Raw genomic sequence first — 12,694 nt, forward strand, 5'->3', positions numbered from 1 at the left:
TAATGATTTATCTCTTCCTAATTCAACATCTACTAAGAGTACAAAAGTGCATTTCAGTAGTAGACATTAAACACAGATATCAATAAATCTTGTTCCATTCATTCATCAAAACCTCCTCCGAGGGTGCAGAAGTGCATGTTCTGAGGAAACGTTTTTGACAAATTTCAGAACCTGTTCCATTCATTCATCAAAACCTCCTCCGAGGGTGCAAAAGTGCATGTTCTGAGGAAATGTTTTTGACAAATTTTAGGACCCTTCTCTAAATGCATGAGAGGGGTTGAAATACTACTAGCTAAATCCTAAAAATAGTCTATTACAAAAATATAGGAGGAGGTTTAAATGACCGTCCTCATCTAAGGCAAAAATAAATCAAAACTAAAACTAAAACTAAAACTGAATCTGGAAATTAACTATCTATGTATCTGTTCTCTGTGGTCGCAAGCATTTAACATCGGCTTGAGGAGAGTTGGTTGGCTGACCTCCGATTTTAGTTGCCCTGCGAAAACAGAATCGGCAAGTGCTGGTGCTATCTTCTCGGCAGAGTTAGTAAGGCATTTGAGAGTCATGCATTAACTGTGTGGTTTAACCAAGTACTGCCAGTAAGAATCCCAATTCAAATTGGTTAACTTCTTTATGGGCTCTGCTCTTTCCTCAGCCTTTTGTCTCCAGCTTGTCTATAGATGCTAAATCAAATGATCATAAATTTACATACCACTTAAGGATATCCTTGATAAATACCACTGGTTTTTAGAGCTCGGGTTTTGCCTTTAGCCTTTAGCACTTTTTCCTACAATTTTCCGGGCTTACAGGTGATTGAGTGATCAGAGGCTTTCCTTCTCAAGGGGTTTTTCCCAGCGATGCGTAAGTGCTAATCGCGCATCAAAAACTGCCTCCGTTTCTCGATCCGGGCTTCCCTGGTGATAGTTTTCACCTCTTGCACGTTTTTGTTAGAGGATATATAAACCTTAAATTTTGTGGAGTGAACGACCCAATGAGTTCTTGGCTCTAAGTCTTAAATTGTCTGTCTATTATGTCAGCACTATCCAGCATCCATTTGACCATGTCCGTGTATGGAAGAATCTTGGGTCTTGCCGCTATCCGATGCAAGAATGAACATGCAAGTTCTGTAATTGACACCTTAGACGACCCACGTGAGTCTGCAGTTGCTTTAACCTCCATTACTCTGGGATTTTCTTCTTCGAGTAGACTATACATGCCTTCCCAAGTAGTTATGTCGGCGTCTCTGTTACAGGTGGTGTCTGTGTATAAGGGCGTCATTTCTTTGTCTTCAGAAATCAGAGCTTTTCCCTTCTTTCCCATTATACTCTGAACACTGCTACGTATACCTTTCTGCTTTCCGCTCCTACAATTTACAAATAAGGAAAGAGTAATGATAAGAAATAAGGTGACGAGAAAGCTTTTAATGCCGAAATCATATAAAATATACCACCCTACGTGAAATGACCTTTCGATTAGATCTAAACCTTATCTCATTAATGATCATCAACTAACTCATTAAATTAACATTAATGCTAATAACTTGGCATTGGATTACAAAAAAAAGCTTTTTTGAATGATGAGCCCTGCAGATCTGCGATTTTGTGATTTCCTTCGCAATATCTCATATCGCAATATCGCTAATCCATTGTGTTTAACAATCATCTATCACCACATATCTCTGCGAGATGCGAATTGCGATATGCGTTATCGCATATCGCCGGGTTGAGGTATTTTACCTTAAGTGATACTTGAGGTATATGAAAACTACGACACGCAATGAGCTTCTTCAGTGTGCAATCTCGCATCACGATTTCGCAATCTTAGTAGTTTGCTTATATGGTGTCATCCATTACCTTTTTTCGATGCGGCGCTTTATTATTGAGAGAACGATTTTGTTCGAACTTATCATAAAACTTAAGTCCTTTTGGATTTTTGCGGGTGTTCTCCTAAGTTTATGATAGTAAGATTTATTCAAAAAGGGAATATAAGTGCTAATTTATTTTTTTTATTTTTTGAGAAGGGTCCCCACTTATTTAGTATTAGTAATAAAACTAAATAAGAAAGGGGGTTGTTACTGGCCACAACAATTGGCGATTCACTTGGAAGAACCAGCTATCTATGATTTTCTTTTGCATTTTCTAAACTTCCAAAACATAAGGGTTTTTTAGGAAATCAAACTTTATTATAAAAAGATAAAGTACATCATGCTTTCAGTTGTTAATGATTGTTTGTTTCTTCTATGTTAACTCTAATTATTTACTTCCTAAAGCTAGTCATTGTATTTACATTAGCCACTACTTGGTTTATAAGGATAAAAACAAAGTCTCCTCTGTAAATCAGTCTTAAATATGCTCATTTGTCATAGGTAGAGCCTCTGCTGCCAGCAGGCGTTTATGGCCTCGACAGGGTTACGTGCTACCCAGCAATGATCATGTATCCTACTTGGAGAAATATACGATTTTCAAAGGGAAATCCATATCCACACTTATTGCTTTTATTTTCTTTTAATTCTTAAAGAATAATGTCTTGGTTTGGTAGCCAAATTATGACAGTGCCACTCACTTGATTTATAACTTTTCTAAACAAGTTGGCTCGTGATGAGACCCCTTGTCTTTTGATTGCAACAATCTTGAGTCATTGCCCTGTTGTGGTATGCAGTTTTGGCAAAGTCAGCAAGCTATAATATCTATGATCATGATAAGTCGGCTCGTGATGAGACCTCTTATTCTTTAAGTTTACAGTGTATCACTGGATTATTCCTTGAAGCTCGTAATTCTCTAGGTGGGGAGGAAGTCATTGGTTCCTTAAGAATAGCTCTGGACGACAATGGTAGAGTTTTTGGAAAGAGCTTTTCTACAGAGAATCTTCGTTTTTTGTTATTGATGCTTTTCATTGACTGATATAAAACAAATTCCCACTAAAGGTTGTTTTTTATCAAAATTCGCAAGGTTGAAACTAGTATCATTTCCAGGCTTATAGCCTTTGACTGTATCTTTCAATAATAATGACCAATTTTCCAAATCAATTCTATTTATACAAGCGAAAACAAAATCTAAAAGAAATACTAGTCTTTTTCGTGAATTCCAAACGTAACCATTTACAACTGGTTTTATTATCAAAATAAAGGAAAAACTAATTTACAAAAAATAGAAGAAGTGATCTTCTATGGAAAGTATTTTTTGAGGATCTGCCTGTTAACAGGTAAAGATTCTCTTTTCCCTGCTAAATACTGCAACATAAAAGTGGATGGGCCAAGCCACATTCATTGGAATTTCATATGTTTACCTTTTTCTTTGTGAGCCTTATCCCATTTTAAAACTAAATCTCCAATTTTAAAGAATCAAAAGAAGCTTTTACTAATGCTTGATGATGAGCGTGTGTTATTTTAGCCTGTTCTCGTTGCTCTTCTAGCTTAAGGATTTGCAGTTGTCTTAGTTGTAAGGATGAAGTTGGTGTTTCGTCAATAAATTGAACTAAGGCCAAAGAGGGAATTGCTAGGTGAGTTGGAAGAACCACTTCCTTCCCATAAACTAAATTAAAGGGAGAAGTGCCAATGGAGGCTTTCTGCATTATTCGGTCTGCCCACAGAGCATACATCAAAGATCTTTGCCAATTCTTATGATTTTGATCTATAGTTCGCTTAATGATTTTGATTAAGTTTTTATTCGTTGATTCGGCCAACCCGTTCCCCTGTGGGTAATAATTGGCAGAGTATTTAAGCTTAAAACCTCTTTTGAGCACAAATTTAGTCATAGCATTGCCAGAAAAATATGATGCATTATCAAACATTAAAGTAGAGGGTAAACCAAACCTGGTGATTATGAACTAATTTATGAAATCAATGATGTGTTCAGCATTAACTGTCTTGAGAGGAACTGCCTCTACCCATTTAGTAAAATAATCTGTAGCTGTAAGGATATACCTATGTTGTTTAGAAGAGTGAGGAACAATCTCACCTATTATATCCAATCCCCATTGATCAATTGGTTGATCGATATTGACTGGTTGCGAAGGCAACGACGTTTTCTTTTGTCTTCCAGCAGCAATTTAACAAACTTGACATTTCCTTACATAGCTATGCGCATCTTTAAATAGTGTAGGCCAATAGTACCCTGCGCGGAAGATTTTATGTGTTGTAGCATCTCCAGCATAATGTCCACCTGCTGGTCCATCATGGAGTTCCTGCAACACTTTACCAGCTTCAGATTTCTCAAGACATTGAAGGAGAAAAAAATCATAATTCATCCTAAAAAGTACATCGTTTACGAGTTGATATTGCTTAGCCTTCAATCTTAGGGCTCTTTTCTTTGTATAATCCAAGTTTGAAGGAGCATATCCGTTCTTTAGATAAAAGTGCTTCAATATCATTTAGGCTTACCTCATACATTTGTACTTCTTGATTTGAAGATGGTATTTCGGAAATAAGCGATGCTCCAGCGAGCGTTTTACAAAAGCCTTGACTTTTTACAATATTTGCTGGTTTAATTTCAGCGTCGTATTCTTGTAAGGCAGTAACCTAATTTGCTCTTTTCTCACCCACGTCTTTCTGTACTAAGAGATTTCTTACCGCTGGAAACGGTACTATGATTTTTGTATGGGGTTTAAGAAGGAAGGTTCTGAAGTGCTTGATCGCTTTGAAAACAGCATAAGCTTGTTTCTCGATGTCAGAATAATTTAATTCGTCCCCTTGCAGATTTGAACTGAAAAAGGCAATTGGGGCTTCCGCCTCGTCTTGATTTGCTTGAGTGAGTATCGTAGCATATGAGCTATCAGAGGCAAATGTATACAAAATGAAAGGATCGGAAAAATTTGGAGATGCTAAGGATGGGATGTTTACAATCGCTTGCTTAATCAGATTGAATGCTTCATATTCCTCTTGGCCCCATTTGAAGAGTGAATTCTTTTTAATCATTGCTTGTAAAGGAGAAACAATCCTTGAGAAGTCTGGAACAAATCTCTTAACAAAATTAATCTGGACAAGGAAGGATTGCATGGCTTTCTTGTTGTGAGGCAAGGGTATTTCGGAAATCTCCTTAATTCTATCGGGATCAATATGGATTCTAGATTTTGACACTATAAATCCAAGAAGTTTTCCTTCACTTAACACAAAAAAAAGAATTTTTTGGATTAAGTGAAATCCCATACCTTTGGCAACGTTGGAAGATCTTTGGAATATTTGCTTTAGTTCTCTAAGATTATTACCACGTTTTTTAGAATATACAGTTATATCATCCAAGTAAATTACTACTGATTTGTTTACTAATCCCTTAAATGCGATGTCCATGGCCCTTTGAAATGTAGTGCCAGCATTGATCAGACCAAAAGGCATCTTTTGATATGCGTAAGTACCCAATTTGGTTCTTAACGTGGTCTTTAGTTGATCATTAGGATGGACCAAAACTTTGTTGTAGCCGGAGAAACCATCTAAAAAGGACATTAATTATGATCCTGCAACTACTTGCAATATTTGCTCCATGGGAGGCAGGTGAAAGTTATCCTTTTGGCAGGATTTGTTAAGGTTTCGAAAGTCAATACAAATTATAATGTCTCTGTTTTTCTTTCTGACAGGAACCAAGTTGGAAACCCATCTAGAATGTCGAACAGGAAAAATAATTTTGGATTTCAATAATTTGTTGAGCTCAGACTTAATCTAGCTTTCCAGATTAGGATGGATCTATCTCAGCTTTTGCTGGACAGGTTTTTCATTAGTTATCATTGGGATAGTATGTTGAATGATAGAAGTGTCGTAAGTCTTAAGGACATCGTAGTTCCAGGCAAAGACACTTTTGTATTGTTTCAGGAGACAAACATAAGCTAATCTTTCTTCATTGGCTAGGCCAAGACCTAGGTTGATATTCTGCGGCTTGGTATCAGTTCCTAGATTTACTAATTCATAGTTCAGAGTTGAACTCTAAAGTTTTGAATTGGTAGATCTCTTGAATCAGTCTTTCAAATCATATAGGTCCTCTAACTTGACTACTGATTTTGGCATAGCATTATTAGTGCTTTCTTGTTGCAACTATTTGTCATGTTGGTCCTCATCAATTATCTGATTAGTGTAAGATCCCTCTGATGTGAGGAAGCTTACAATATCAGGATCATCGTTGAAAATTCTCCAGTTTGTAACATTATCAGGAATTGAGGGTCTAAATATCAATTCAATTGAGAATCTATCTGGGTTATAGTCTTCTGAGGGAATGAGCTTGGAAGCTACGTTTGCCAAGAGGTCAGCACTAGCTTTTTGGAGTCTGGGAATTGGTGAAATATTGAATGCTATAAAATGTTCAGTCAGATCTTGCACTAAAGATTGATAATGCTTTAAATGACCTGATGGACAATGTATAGTATTTCGTACCTATCTAATAACAATTTCAGAATCTCCAAAGACTTGTAAATACTTGATATCTAATTCGATTGCCTTTTATAATCCTTGGACTAAAGCCTCGTATTCTGCAGTGTTATTGGTGCAACGAACTCGAGTCTACAAGTGAGCATAGTTTTGTTTCCCTCTGGACTAACTAATACGCATCCTAATCTTGCTCCATTGTTAGACTTAGAACCATCAAAAAATAACTTCCAAAATAAAGATTTATTTACAGAACTATCTATAAAATTAACACATTTAGAACTATCTGTTTGAGAAAAGCTTTCTACTTGAGACAAAATAGAATGTTCTAAGTAAGGCGAAGTATGAGCATTAAAATTTCCTAAGAAAGAGTCAACAGAATAGTTGCCAATTATATTGTTGTTGTATGCTACAGGTTCATTTTCTCCTTCCAATTCTGTCACTATGTATTTTTGATGTATTTCTTGCTCAACCTTTATCCGATTCAGTTTACCATTGTAAGGGAGCCACATATGTGACCAATCGGTTGCAAAGTATCCATGAAGCTTTTCAGACCAATCCCTACTAATAATTAAGCCATAAAATTCTGGAATGTCTGCACCTAAAATATCAATGACTCGACATACCTTTGGATTAGATGACAGCCTTATGGTAACCTAATTTAGTTCACCGATCACTTCAACCTACAAGCAGTCCAACTAAACTATGCGTTCTGCAAATTTTTGAGGCTGAATGTTTAACTTTGCACATATTGATTTAGGTAAGATATTAGATGAAGCTCCTTAATCTACCAGACAATTATGCAAGTTTTTGTTGAAAACTTCATAAGTAAGAAGAAATGGGGGAGTATGAGATCTTGACCTTCCTCCAATTAAAGCGATATCGTTTGGATCAACTTTATTAGTCAACAAAAGTTGGAGGTCTTCCCATCTCATGAGAAGCTTGCGAGATTATAGCTGCAGGCAGAGGTGCAACAGGTATTGTGTGTAACTCTTTCAAGAGTAGCTTTTGTTGATGTTTTAATTTGCTCAATTCATGAAAAGTAATGTTAGCCCTAGTCTTCTTCATGTCTTCAACGATATTATACTCCATCTCATCAGAAACAATCAATGTTTTAGATGGAGTTGGTGAATCGGATTGGACTGGGCTTGTTTGAGTCACTTTGGGTGATGATTTCTTACCTGCGACTTTATCTTTAGATATCGAGCTTGCGCTCTTCTGTTTAGGAGTAGGTTGTGGAGGATCGAGTTGATTTCTACTTCTGGTACTGACTGGTGATGCCTCTTGATCCTCTTCATCTGGGAGGATGAAGTCCCACATTCCTTGTACTTCTACAACTTCTTCTTCATCAGTAGGTTCCTCGTTAGAAACTTCCTCTTCTTCTTCTTCTGATTCTGCATTTGTGATAGCATTGGGAGGCTTTGAATCAGTTGAAGGATTTTTTCTATAAGGCTTGTAAGGCTTTTTAGAAGAAGTCTCTGCTACTTGTTTCTTAATGTCAACCATTTCGTTAGACATGGTTTTCAAAACTTTCTGCAATCCTTCTAAATCAAATGGGTCTTTTGATTGTTTTTTCTTGGGATCTTCTCTAAAAGTGACCTTCTTAGATTTTCGTTCATCGACAACGTTTTTCTTTTCTAAGGCTATGATATGTTTTTCTACCACTATTGCTTCCTTCATATTATCAGCCAAAGTTGTTTTGGCAGCCCTATCAATGAAGATCGCTATGTTTGATGGTAGAGCAGATATGTACCATTCACTTCGAACTTCTTCGCTAGGCTTGGAAGCGGTAGGAATTTTATTCAAAAGTTTATTGAAACGCAAGTTAAAATATTTGATAGGTTCCCTTGATTCAGTCTTAAGATTCGACAGATCATTGATCAATGTTGCAGTAGACCTATCATCACCGAACTTAGTCAAGAATTGCTCTTGGAAAATATCCCAACTAGTGATAGATCCTGATGGTAATGAAAAATACCAGGATCCGGTTGCTCCTTGCAAAGTGTAAGGGAAGAGCTGGACAACAACATCTTCATTAGTAACTCCATTTAGATTTACATATAACATAAAGTTGTTTATGTGTTCTTCTGCTAGCATGCTTGCTTCAGGATTAAACTTAGGCAGCCATTTTTCAGGATGGGCCAGTATTTGACTCAAGGGCGCAGGCATTAAGACTGCCCCTGGGTTATTCCATGGGGTTTGGGCCATCGTTGAACTACTAACAGAGGAAAGCGTAGAAGATATTCCTTGCAGTTGAAAAGATTAGGATATTACAGTTCTAGATGATTAAGAAGCAGATGTTGAAGTTCCAGTAGTCTGGTCGACAACAATTTGAAGTGGAGGGGTGGATGGTTGACTTCGGAGTGGAGAGGTCGAGATGGATGATGATGATGAAAGAGTCTCACTATCAGACCCTTTAGGTGATTTCCTTGCTCTTTTCCTTTTAGGTAGAGGTAATTCAGTTGTTTCGATACCAAACTTTTCACCCTGCAATCTGGTAAGAGGATGAGAAGGATTATATTGCGAAGTCACACTACCTTGAGATATTTCAAATTTTTGGGGTTATATAGAAAATCCTTGAAGTTTATGGATCAAAGATTCAACTTCAGGAGGTTCAAAAGTAGATTTCTCTAAAATTTTCGGGTTTGTGGCAGTGGTTGTTATTTTATCGACTTCTCATTCAAGATTTAAAGATTCCAAGTGCGATGGAGAAGTCGGGGAAGATGTTGAGGGCGATTTACTCTCAGAATGGTATTTAGATTTAGATTTACTAGCCATTCACATTTCGGGCCCTCCTTCTAGTGCCAAATATGTTGAAGCCCCGAAAATCGGGTCTACAACAAGGGGCATACCTATTTAGTCAATTTAGTATGTCCTAAATTGCTACATTAATTATCAATCCGGGAGTCGTAAACTGATGAAGTGTGGTGCACTATATGTGCAAGATAACCTCTTTCTTACTTTTTATTGTTTTCAATTTTATTTTGTTTTGGGGTTTTGTCTTTGTTTATCTCCTAATGCGAATGGAAATCCTATTCCTAAGTTTTAAGAATACTTTAGAAGGCAAGTATGGATATAGTTTTTAGACAATTATGTCTCTTATGATAACTTCCAGAGCTTAACACTTCAAAGGATCTCAAAACATACTAGTGATAAGATTAGTACTTGAACAAGAATGTAAATGTGCAGCTATTCAAATTAAACAAATGATGAACTACTGATCATGAAATCATTGTCTCTGTTGCTCATCTAAATACAAAAAATAAATAAATAAATAAAATTAAAAATTAAAAAAAATAATAATAAATAAAATAAAAGTTAAACTATTGCACTCAAACAAACCAAAAATTGCAAACTAATGAAAGTAAGATCAATTCACTTCACTTATAGTCCGATAGCTCGCCAAGTAGCTTTTCGGGGTTAAGCCATGGCTCTGGAGATAACATCAATAACATGAAGAATTGATATCTAAATTACCTACTTGCAAATGAAAGTAAAATCAAGTCACTTCACTTATAGTCCGATAGCTCGCCAAGTAGCTTTTCGGGGTTAAACTATGGCTCTGGAGATAATGTCAATAACATGAAAAACCTGATATCTAAATTACCTACTTGCAAATGAAAATAAAATCAAGTCACTTCACTTATAGTCCGATAGCTCGCCAAGTAGCTTTTCGGGGTTAAGCCATGGCTCTGGAGATAACATCAATAACATGAAGAACCTGATATCTAATTAAAAAAAATAAAAGTAAAATCAAATCACTTCACTCATAATCCGATAGCTCACCAAGTAGCTTTTCGGGGTTAAGCCATGGCTCTGGAGATAACGTTAAATGACATGAAGAATTTGATATCTAAACTAACTAACAACAGCAAATAAATAAGACTGAAATCAGAGCATAACTGAAATTGAAAAGCTAAGAAAACAAAGTCAGCAGAGAGGCCAATCTCATGTCACTATTTGATGCAAAAATTATATGAAAATGCTCGAGTGTAACCTATCCTGAAACACACCGATCAATGTTAGCAAAAATATACAGTGCTGGAAAATCATGTACAGGAATGAAACGTTAACATCATAAATGAATCAGGAAATATATACACAGATGAACAAACTATGAAATATCTACAATGGAAATAAGACAACAACACATAAAAACTTTACGGAAATAAAGAAACAAAACCTCAGCCAGCAGGGGCCCTCTGCACGGCCTTGGTTAACACATTGTCAGTCCGAAATTACGCTCACACAGTCATATAAAACAAAGTCTTGTTATATTGCAAAACAGAGGAAGGATCCTCTCATTACAATAGCAGGACCAATGTCACGGCACAGTACATGAACTAACAGCAAGACTACATAAAAAAAACTAGCTACATGTGTTTGCAAACGCGTTATTTATAAATAAAATTACATAACTATTTTTCCTATGAAACACCTTCAGCAGAGGACACGTAAAAAGACAGCACCCGTGAGCTTAGCGTGTTGGTTGCCATGATCATTCAATCTACCAAAAGGTGGTTGTTGTATTTGCGTCGTGGAGGCAGTCTACAGCTGTCAAAATGAATCCATGGATCTAGGAACGGATCTCGGACCCTTCATGTGTTGAAAACAGAGACCTGTTTGCCATAGAACTCCTCGTTGACCATTGTTTGACCAAGGCTTTCCTCTACGAATTTGGTTGAACCAATAGGATCTGGTCCATGTCTAGATCATTTTTAAACTGCCCATGTGCCTTGCTTTGCTTGTCGACACCTGTAACCTAGAGATCAACAAAAACAACTGCGGAATCTCGAGTCAACTGCGGAAAGTGGCTGCATTCCGCAGCTCATGAGAAAAATCTAATTCAAATAGAAAACACAAAAATATAGTTAGAAAACCACTTAAATGCACTCTCAGAATCAATATGTAATGATCTTTGATAGCTTATGAGGCACTGGTGAGGGGAAAAGTCTAGGAAAGTGTGTAGAAGAGATGTAGTTTCAGGGCTCAACATACCCCCACTGTGAAGGTGTTGCATGTCTTCATGCAACCAAAATTGTGACCACCCTCCCTTCAGTTCATGTGTTCTGAGACCTCTGCTAACACATCCAGCCTTCTTTTCTTCTTCCTTGGTACCACTATCATCCTAGGCTTTCTCATTAGGCACCTGAATTATAAGTTGATAAGAGCTCTGCTCAATCTCTTGCTCTTTTTCTTCAATTTCCTATTTTTCTTCTACCACAGCCCAAGATGCAACATAGTATTGTCGTGAATAATTTTATCCAACATGCTCTGTTCTTTCAATGTTTCATTTTCTCTTTTGATGTGTCTATTCAGGACTTCTAGTTCAAAAACTTCCTGTTTTAGTGACTGGATTAGAGCTTCCTGGGCTGTATTGGGCTGGGTAGATGAAGTGCCTTGATCTGTGGTAGTCTTCTCCAACGACTCAATGAAATCATACATTTCTTGTTGGGTTGGATCTATCTTAGGTGTAGCCTTTCTTGGGCTGACCCCAAAATCTGGTTGAGAATGACTGATCTCAAATTCAGGTTGAGAAATAGGAGTATGTTGTGGGCTACGGCTAGGGGTGATTGCTGGAGACTATTTTGGTGTTTCCCCTCCTAAGTCAATGAAGTGGGCCCATTTAGTTTGTACTTTCCTCAGTTTTCCTTTAAGTCTGGAGCTCCTCCTTAGATTCTGTGAGCTGGTGTCTCCTCTCTCCACACTCTGTTTTTCTTTCCCTTTTCTCTTTGTTGTAGCTGCTTGTTCCTTAAGGTAAATTAGTCTTTCAGAAAGTATTTGATCCTCTTCTGAGGAAGGTTCTGGGGTTTGATAGACAGCTTCAATATTTCTTTTCCCCTTTAGTTTTCCTTGCTTCCTAACCTCAATTCTTTCCTTCCTACTTTCAGACAGCTTCTCTTCCTTATTAGTTTCTTTAGCTATGTTAGTAGGAGTATCCTGAATGTTCACACTCGTTTTCCTTCTCCTACTTTTCTTTGTTGAGCTACTCTCAGGTGTTTCAGGTGGATCCTGAAAGAAGTTTCTAATCAAAAACTGTTCCCAAGTATCCTTTCTTTTCTTCAACTGTTTTTCAATCAAAATTTTTACAAGGTCGTGATGGTAAAGGTGGGGTTCTATGTCATCCAAATTCTTTTGTACAGTTATGGACATCTTTTTCAGGCTATTCAACAGAAAGTAAGGCAAATTGATGGTTTGATTTTCTAGAAAATTCATTAGCAACCGGATGTGGTACATATACATGGACCCAAACCGTCCTTCACATGTAATAAACTTCTGGATTATCAATAATAAACTAGTCCACTTTTCCTCTAGAGCAGAGACAGGGATTCCACGTTTGAAAATGGT

Source organism: Pinus tabuliformis, chromosome 6 (genome assembly GCF_031772625.1).
Source record: "Pinus tabuliformis cultivar Carrire ecotype Pingquan chromosome 6, CPIR1, whole genome shotgun sequence".
NCBI classification, from domain to species: Eukaryota; Viridiplantae; Streptophyta; class Pinopsida; order Pinales; family Pinaceae; genus Pinus; species Pinus tabuliformis.